The following is a 9895-nucleotide window of genomic DNA, read 5'->3' on the forward strand; positions in this document are numbered from 1 at the left end:
CGTACTTTTTTCTACTGTTGCTTATTACACTGGGATGTTATTGGTTTGTGAAAATGGATCAACTGGCAATAACGTACAAGAGTAGTTATCAACTGTTGTGTCCACATGAGCTATCCAAAGCAGAACAGTGGTCTTACACAAGCAACTCCTGCCCAGAAAGGGCAAATAAGAAATGCATTATATTAGCCTGATCAATCCACTGCAGGATGAAGGCCTCTTCACTGAAGATTATGAACTATATTACACTGGTCCAGTGCAGATTGGTAAATAAATGTTTTTTGACTTCCCAGTCTAGGGCTGAGAGAGTGACTGGCTGAAAGTCCCCTAGCCAATTTCCATACTAAAGGAAGGACTAGAACGTAGGTCTCCTGCTCCTAATACATCAACTTAACCACTATAGCACACTGGCTGTCCATCAGAAAATATAATAAATATCTAAAAATGAGGTTTCACTGGGTTAGAGTACCACTCATCCCTAGCCCTCTTGATATTATTATGAAACATTGTCAAATGATGCCATATTGTTATGTGGTGTACAATAGTAAATAATTTTAGATCAACAATTTGGGATACAAATTTAGTTTAAAAAGGCCTTTAAAACTAGCTGGGATAGGAAGGCATATATAGATGCACCTATAGTCATTATCATTTATTGAAAAGTTGAACTCTTATGTTCTTAAAGACAACATTTTCAAATGTTTTGATCCACAACTGCAAGAAGTTTGAGAAACACTGCACTAGGGTGTGAAGTGTTTATTTGTAAAACAAAACCATATAATAATTTATGGAAAAGTTCCCAAAACTGAACTCGTTCAAACTCAGCTGCATGGGATTAATAACTGCAGAATTTGTGGAATTTTCTTACTAAAAACATTCTGACTCATAATTGTTTTTACATATTTGATCTGCATCCCACTTTTGAGTGACCTACAACACATAGAAACCTAACTAAAAACAATACAATTGTCTAAAGCCCTGCCCAGGGCTGGAAGCCTCATACTACCCCAGACAAATGGCTGTCCAAACTTTGCTAGAAAACACCCACAAGCTTTCCTCCACCCTTATCCATTCTGTTCTGACTGTTTTGACAATGAAAAAGACAATTTTAAAAGTAATTCCCATGTTTGCTGTCCAACCTGCCAAGTACACAGAACTGCTGCCCTCTTGTCAAAATGCAGTATCAGCTTGCAAGTAAGACAAGAACATTCACAGTCTTAAACTGAGTGTGATACAACCATAAAAATTCCCAAGTGACATACACATTTTCTTTACAGTAAATGAAATTTTGGTGGCAGGTTCTAGATTAACCAGATAAAATGTAGTGAAAATGTGAAACACTTGTAAAATGTTTCAACTTGTAAAAAACTTCTTTTTTTCAGGTAGAATTCTCTTTGCCATATTTTCAACCCCCCCCCCCAAAAAAACTCATATTTTTAACAATTTAAGGGCCTGAGATGGTTAAATACACCTGAATTATCTGTTTGTTTTACAGCGTAGCCTGGTCATCGTATTTACTTCAATTTTCTCTATGCTAAAAAAGGATCAACATTGGTTTTAGGAATGGGATAAGGTGTCCAAATATTATTTAGAAACAGAATTTCTGTGTTTGTATACTTCAAACGCTTGATCTGGCTTCATTTCAATAAAACACACTTCCATTTATTAACTTCCACTAGAAATCCAAGAGCATACATCTGATTGGTGGATAGATAGGAATTAGTTGCTAATATTTTTAATCCACATATATGTATACTAATTTTTGTCTTACTTCTGCAAACTTTGCTATATGATCTTTCAGTGTGAAATGACAGTGTCATTCAGTTGGTAAGAAAAAATATGTTAGAAGTTTCAAATGCAGAGCTCCAAATTTGTGTGTTATAAGATGATGGTACGATTTGCTATGCTGATCCAGCTATAAAACATACTTCACTGATTCAGATAATTACCTTTATTTTTCTGTTTCCAACTGAGTCTGACCATTTTTTAACAAAAGTTTTTTTATAAACAAGCTAAATCTGCAGCTTTTAAAAATTCATTCATTTAATCAGGATTTTTTGGTATATAATTTTATTAAGGATTTTTAAGAAGGAAAATAAAAACTAATACAAACTAACATAAAGTAAGAGAAAGAAAAGAGAAAGAAAAAAAATCAGAGAAAGCTAAAAGTGCAAGAAAGGGAAAAAAGTAAAAGAAAAAGAAAAAGAAAAAAGAAAAAAGATACAAAGTAGCAGCTTCCAATCTTCTTTACAACAATTATAGGTACAATTATAAATTTACCTCTTACTCTATAGTTACAAATTAACTCTCTTCTTTCTAAAATCTATCTTGTCTAATCATCAAAACCATAAATCATAAGTTCATTCTTTTCTGTGTTGCACAAAAAAGTCTATAAGAGGTTTCCAATCAGCAATAAATGTAGATATTGTCTTTTCTCTGATCAAAGAAGTCAATTTAGCCATCTCAGCAAGTTCCATCATCTTCACCAACCATTCCTCCATTGCGGGTAATGCTTAATCTTTCCATCGTTGTGCATACACAAAAATCATGCACAAAAACAAAGTTCCATGACTTTTTTCCAACTGTTTGTCCATCAATCCCCCCCCCCCAAAAAAGCCTCTGGTCTCAGTTGTATATTAATCTTTAAAATTCTCTGGATCAGCGTGTGTATTTGAATCCAGAATTTTCTAGCTTTTTTACACGTCCACCACACATGACAAGATGTCCCTTCTTGTTGTTCACATTTCCAGTATAAACTTGGAGTGCCTTTATACATTCTAGATAATTTCTCTGGTGACATATACCAAGGGTACATCATTTTATAAAAATCCTCTTTAAGATTATAACAATGTAAAATTCAGTCCTTTTAATGCATATTTTCCCATTGTTCCATCTGTATATTATAACCAAATTTTTAGCCCACTTTATCATACCTTCTTTCACTCCTCCTTCTTCTGTTTCAAATTTCAATAAAAGTTTATATATTTTAGCAATTACATAATCATTTATACACAATTCTATTTCAAACTCAGTCAATGTTCAAAACCATAATTTCTTTTATCTACTTTAAATCATTCTGATAACTGTAAACAACAAAACCATTGACAACTATATCGTTCTGTCACCAGTTCTCTTGATTTTATTTTACATTCCCCTTGACAAAATTCTAGTATCTCATGATAAGTTAGCAATTTCTGTTTGCCTATTATTTCTTGTCTATAAAATGCTTCTTGTGCTGAGAGCCATGAAGGTGTTTTCGGACACAACCTGGAATTTTACCTATTCCATTCTCAATACATAACATCATTTCTAACATAATGATTTTTGAAATCCACATTAACCTTAACTTTGTTGTACCATAAATATCCATGCCACTCAAATCTCAGGTCATATCCTTCTAACTTCAAGAGCCTTCTATTTCTCAGCAGCACCCACTCTTTCATCCAAACTAAACAGCAAGCTGAAAAATACAATTTCAAATCAGGTAAACCCTATCCTCCTCTTTCCTTTGCATCTTGTAATACCTCATATTTAATTCGTGTTTTTTCTTCCCTTGCCACACAAATTTAGATACATCCTTCTGCTACTGTTTAAATGATGCATCTGTTGTCAAAAAAGATAGTTAGAAACAAAAACATCATTCTAGGCAATACATTCACCTTTATCACAGAAATTCTCACCGACAGTTGTTTCTCCCATCTTAACGTCTTTTTAAACTTCATTCCATGTCTTCACATAGTTATTTTGAAACAACATACAATTCATGTTTGTCAGTGATACCCAGATATTTTACCTTCTTCTCAGTCTTAAAACCCATTTTATTCATCAATTGTTTTATCTTCTATTTTCATATTTTTGTTAACATCTTCATCTTCTGTTTATTATCCATGAAACCTGCTAATGCACCAAATTCTTTTAATTTTCCAATTAATATTTCAATTCCCTCTAAGGGGGCTTCCAGAACCAACACCAAGTCATCTGCAAAAGCCCTTAACTTACATGTTTCTTTTTTCATCTTTACTCCCACAATGCTCTCATTTTGTCTTATCTCTCTATTTGTATTTTAAGAACTAAAATAAAAAGGGGACAGTGGACATCCCTGTCTTGTTCCTTTTTGTATCTCACAAGGTTTTGTTAGATCACCACTGACAATTGTGCTTTTTGCAAAGTGTAAATCAATTTTACCCATTTTATAAAGTTCTCTCCAAAATTCCTATCTTCCAAAACTTTGAACAAGAAAGCCTAGTTCAAATTGTCAAAAGGCTTCTCTGCATCTAAAAAGATTAATGCAGCTTGTTTTTCATTATGTTGCTCCAAGTATTCCAGAATGTCCAACACATTTCTAACATTGTCCTTTAACTGTCTTTTAGGTAAAAAAACCCCCACATTGATCCTCATGAATAAATTCTTGCAAAATTTTCAGTCTATCAGCTAGAATTGTGAAAAACTTGTAATCATTATTCAATAATGATATCAGCCTATAGTTTCTTGTTAGTCAAATCTTGTCCCTCTTTAGGTATTAATGCTATTATTGGCCTCTTTCCAACTCTCTGGCATCTTTCCTCCCTGTAAGATAGAATTCATTGAGTTTTGTAAAGGTTGTAAAAGTTCATCCTCAAAACTTTTATAATAAGAACCTGATAATTCATCTGGTCCAGGCACCTTTCCTAGTTTGATCTTCCTTATAGCTTCAGAAACTTCTCTTATTGTTATAGATCCATTCATAATCTGTCTCTGTTCCTCTGTAACCCTCGGTAAATTTTGTTTCTTTAGATATTCATCTATTTTCTCTAAGGAGATATCACTTCCTTTATACAAGTGGAATAATATTGATGAAATGTGTTTTGTATGGCCATATTATCCATTAATACAGTATCTCTCTCTTGCAACTTCAGTATTTTCTTTTTTCTTTTCGTCATTTATATGCTAGCCACTTCCCTGGTTTATTTGCAAACTCAACATTTTTTGCTTTGCATAATTCATTTTTCTTTCCATTTCTCTTACTGTTAGTATAGATAATTGTTGTTGTAAAAGTTTAATTTGTTGAAAAATACTTCTCTGGGTTTTTTTAATTCTTTTCTCTTTATTTCATCTAAAATAATTTGTGTTTTCTCTTGACTCTTCTTTTTAAGTTCACTATTATGTTGTATAAAATAACCTCTAATAAAAGCTTTACTTGCATCCCAAACCATTATTAAATCAGTGTCTGTACCTAAATTGTTTTCGAAAAAATATTTTCTTTTTACAGTCCTACACTATTACTTCTTTCTGTAACATTTCATTTAATCTCAATCTAAAAGAACTAGATTTTCTTTTATAAACCAAACTCACAGAATCATGATCCAAAAAAGTCTTTATAATATCCCTACTTTTTAAAATTCAAATCATGTCCATCTTTGACAAACATCTGTCTTTTAGAAATGTAGGTATACTCTCTTAAATTGCCATTTTTCTGTCTCCATGTATCAATCAGTCCTAAATTATCCATCAAATCAAAGAAAACTTTTGGTAATTTGCCTTGAGTCATTTTAATATTTTTTCACAAGTTCTGTCCAGTTGTGGGGAGATCTTTCCATTCCAATCCACCATCAAACATCAATTTTCATAAGAACAACCTATTAATCTAAGTCATTTATAAAACAATACTTTGTCTTCATTTGGGGCATAAATTCCCAACATCAAAGTCTTAGTCCCATGCAGATTAATTTCCACCCCAACAAATCAATCAAACACAAGTCAACACAAGTTCTGGTTTTAGTTGGGGGTTATATACAAAACAACTCCATTTCTTTTTTTCCTTTTGTTCCTGCTAAAATAAATTCTTCATCCAAATTTTTATAAATTAAATAATTTATGTCCTTTTTTCTGATATGTGTCTCTTGTAGGCAAATTATATCTTGTTTTAATTATTTTTAAAAAAAAAGAATTCTTTTTTTTCTTTTCAGGAGTATTTGCTCCATTTACATTTCATGTTAAGCATTTGTAATCCATAATCAAGCCAAAAATTTGTAATCCATAATCAAGCCAAAAATTTAGAAAAATCAATACCTGTAGCGCCTAATTCAGTATCATCTCTTTCAGTTTCCTGTTCCACCTGTTGAGTTTTTGTGTACAGGTAGTCTTCAACAATTGGGACTGGCATTTCCGCTGCTAAGAGATGCCTGTGATAAATCCTTGCAGTCCTGGTTGCCATCATTAACTGAATCCCATGGTCATCAGGTGAGGCAGCTTCCTGCTGGCTTCCCACAAAGTCAGTAGGGAAGCCTGCAGAAGCTGCAAGTCCCAGGCCAGCAGACAGATAAGTGGCTGCTGCCAGGTGGGAGAGGGAGTGACGGGGTGCTGGGGGTTTGCAAGAGGTGCCGTATGGGTCAAGGAGGATACGCAGGGTTGCGTGGGAGGTGTCACAGAAGTTGGGGAGGGTGCACAGGGGTACGGGCGGTGCTTGAGAGGCACTGCCCAGGTCAGAGAGGGTGCGCAGGGATGCACAAGTGTTTGGCGCGAGCACAGAGGGCTGGGAAGGGTGCATGGGTGGGGGAGACTTACCCCAGTAACTTGTGACCTTCCCTACTGGCTTCACCATTGATTTTCTGGGGAAGCCGGCAGGGAAGCTGTAAATGGCAATCACGTGATTGCAGGGTGCTTGACAAGTAGTCATAAGTATGAACAGGTTGCCTAGTGCCCAGATCGCGATCATGTGAGCATGAGGGTGCTGGGACTGCCGTTAACTCTGAGGACCACTTGTAGCCACCATTCATTCAGCACCGTCGTAACTTCAGTCACTGAACAAACTGTTGTAAGTTCAAGGACTACCCGTAGTCTCCTCTTACACCTCTATTTGAATCTCCTCCAATTCTTTGAATTTTTCTAGAAATTCTCTCGCTTTCTGGACAGAAGTCAATCAAAACCTCTGCTGTTTAAAAGTAAAAATCACACCTTCCAATTGGTCCCATCAAAATGGGATCTTTTTCTGTTTTAATCTCTCAGTCAACAAAAAATACTCCTTTCTCTTATGCAAAATTCTGATAGGAATTTCTTTAAGGACAATTATATCTGTATTGTCAATCTTCAATCTTGTATTAAAATGCTGCTACAAAACTTGATCCCTTGTCTTCTTCCTGACTAAGTGCATCAAAACATCCCTTGGAATATTTCTTGTTCTCACAAATCTTGAATTTATTCTATATACTTTATCGTTTTCTGCCTCTATATCTTCCTCTTCCCAATCCAAAAAAATTGCCAAGATTTTCATAATCTTTTCTCTAATATCCTCACCAGAATCCTCTGGGATTGCTCTAAGTCTTAAACAAAATTCTTTCTCTCTCAATTCCAATAGAGCTAGATCTCTTTCCAACTCTGTCTGTAACTTCTGTCTTACTCTCTAAAATTTCCACTTTGTCATTAATTTGTTTTACCTCTCCAGCACTTTCCATCTTCTTGACTTCATCTTCTCTTTCATCTTTACAAATCTTTCATACATTCTTTTTTTTAAAGCTGTCAATTATCAAGTGACTCTAATTTATTGCCCATTTTGCTCAAATAATTTCTGAAGCAAATCTGGTGTAATTCCTCTCTCTGCAGGATTACTCTAGAGATCCTCTCTTCCCCTTCATTCTTGCCGCTTTTCTGATGGCTGTCATTATATTATAATCCAAAAATGAAAGTGTCTCAAACAAGGGAAAAATAAAAGGCAAGTTTCCCCTTATTTTTTCTTTTCCTGTGCCTTTAATACTTTCATCCCTAATGGCACTCCATAATTACAGTCAACATCACAGTCAACATCTTCATAATTACAATCAGCATCACAATCTGGTTCATATTACATTTATCTTTTGTTTTGTAAAATCCACCAATTGTATGCACTCTTTAATAACAAAAAACATTCCCATGAAGGTCCTGTTTGTTTGTCTAATTTAATTCATTTATTCAAAAGTACTTCCACCAAAAATAATCTTTCAAAGTAACTATCTCCTTTATACATTTTAACTCTTGACATCAACTCCTTGTTAAGCTTTTTCCCAAAAGTCTTTCAGTTTTAAAACCTTTTTTGTCCTTTATTCCTTTGTAATCCAGAAAAAATAACAACTCACCAAGTGGAATCTTATCCTGCCACTCAGAAAATCTCTCTTTAGCTGTAAATTAATTACATCCAAAAGTGATTAAGAAATGAGGTTCAGCAGAACTTTGTGTCCATAAAGGCTACATTGAAGCTCGGGAGTCGAGCTTGATGGAAATCCCTCAACTCCCAGCCACTCAACTCATGAGCCAACTGCAGAAACCCCAGTTCCTGCAGTTTACTCACAAGAAGCAGCTGTCCGGAGTGCAAGTGGACAGTCTCATGATCTGGCTGCCAATCTCACCACAATGACATCTCTACTCCTTCAGAGATGTCTAATTCACCATGAATCCTCACCAGAAGCCCTAATCAGGTTTTTGTTGTTTGTTTTTTAGATGAAAGTTTGCTGCACTTACATAATTTTGCCACAGTAGATTTTTTTTCCTTGCTTGGACATTTTCAGTTTAGTTGAGATAAATAAACATGAAAAGTATTTAATTAGGATTATATCACTGTGTTGCAGTTCCTATACTGTAAGTACTTCTAAAGGCATATTCTAATCCATGGAATGCAGGTACCACGTAATCTTTAAAAACTGAAATCAGATTAGTTTTGTTGAATTTCTTGATTCCTCAATGCAGATTAGACATAGCGCTCACTGGGTCCTATCTGAAGCCTTAAGATATTCTCCTATTAGTATTATTTTCTTCTCCCATATCATTTTTTTTTATTTCTCATGTTAAATTGTTTCTAAAGTAAATAAGGATATCTTCACTTGTATCTTCAGTTCAAATGATGGCCTGAATCTTCTGACAAAGAAATATTTCACCACTATATTTGTGCCAAGTCAGTACCAGTAATGGTCAATAATAGATAATACATAGGGATTTAGATGTACATTATATCAGTCAAAACAGACTGGTATCTTTGAGTATTTACTAACAATTAGTAGTTATTATTTTCAATATACAACCACCATATTTAATAGTAGATCTTAATCCTCCTTTTCAACCCTCCATTCAGGCTATATATATCCTATATATAAGATCGAATTTTAAAAAAGAAGATAGGAAAATAGCCTTTTTGTTTCTTAAAATGTCCTTTTTTGTCTTTACATTTCATTTAAGGAAATAGTGTAAAAACAAAAGCTTTGTCTTCTCACCAAAACATGTTTTGTTTTCCAAATGCCCAAATATCGTAAGTGCCTACTAGAGCTGAGTTTAAAGTTCTGATGAACTTTTCAGCAGAGCCATATCTAATGGAATGCTAAAAACTGGGAAGATATGTTTGACTTATTATAGTTTTCTGAAGGCTTTCAGTGGTGAAGACCTGTGTGTGTAAATGTCAGAAGGAAATGGTTTTTAAAAACACTTTTTCTGACTAGAGGAAAATGAGTATGGCACTGTGACCTCCTTCTGAGACTATGCCATACAATGCATTCACAGAAGAATGTAGCATCAGAACATCATATTCTTTAAAAATGTAATAATATGGATAACAGGAAGCACACTGCCCAGGAAAGAAATTTGAGTGATACAGTTACTTTTTCATGACAATAAAAGTGCTTTAAGCTTCCTGTTTTCATCTTTTATACACATAAAACTTTCCTTAAAAGTTTTGAGAGCTGTGGCAACCCATCAACAAAAATGAATCAAATATCTCTCACAACTGCATTCTGAAAATTAGGTTGCAATAACCTTTCAGATAACCTCCAATTTAGGGTAGCTTTCAGCTATTCAGAAAATGTAGAATTGTATTACTTTCTCTGAGGAGGTGCCATTGATATGGTTATACTGTTATACTGTTATACATGTTATACTGACATTTAAAGAGCCAAGAGACAAA

This window comes from Python bivittatus, unplaced genomic scaffold (genome assembly GCF_059951505.1).
Source record: "Python bivittatus isolate LINGU-HERP-01145 unplaced genomic scaffold, Pbiv_v1 ctg000020_np1212, whole genome shotgun sequence".
NCBI classification, from domain to species: Eukaryota; Metazoa; Chordata; class Lepidosauria; order Squamata; family Pythonidae; genus Python; species Python bivittatus.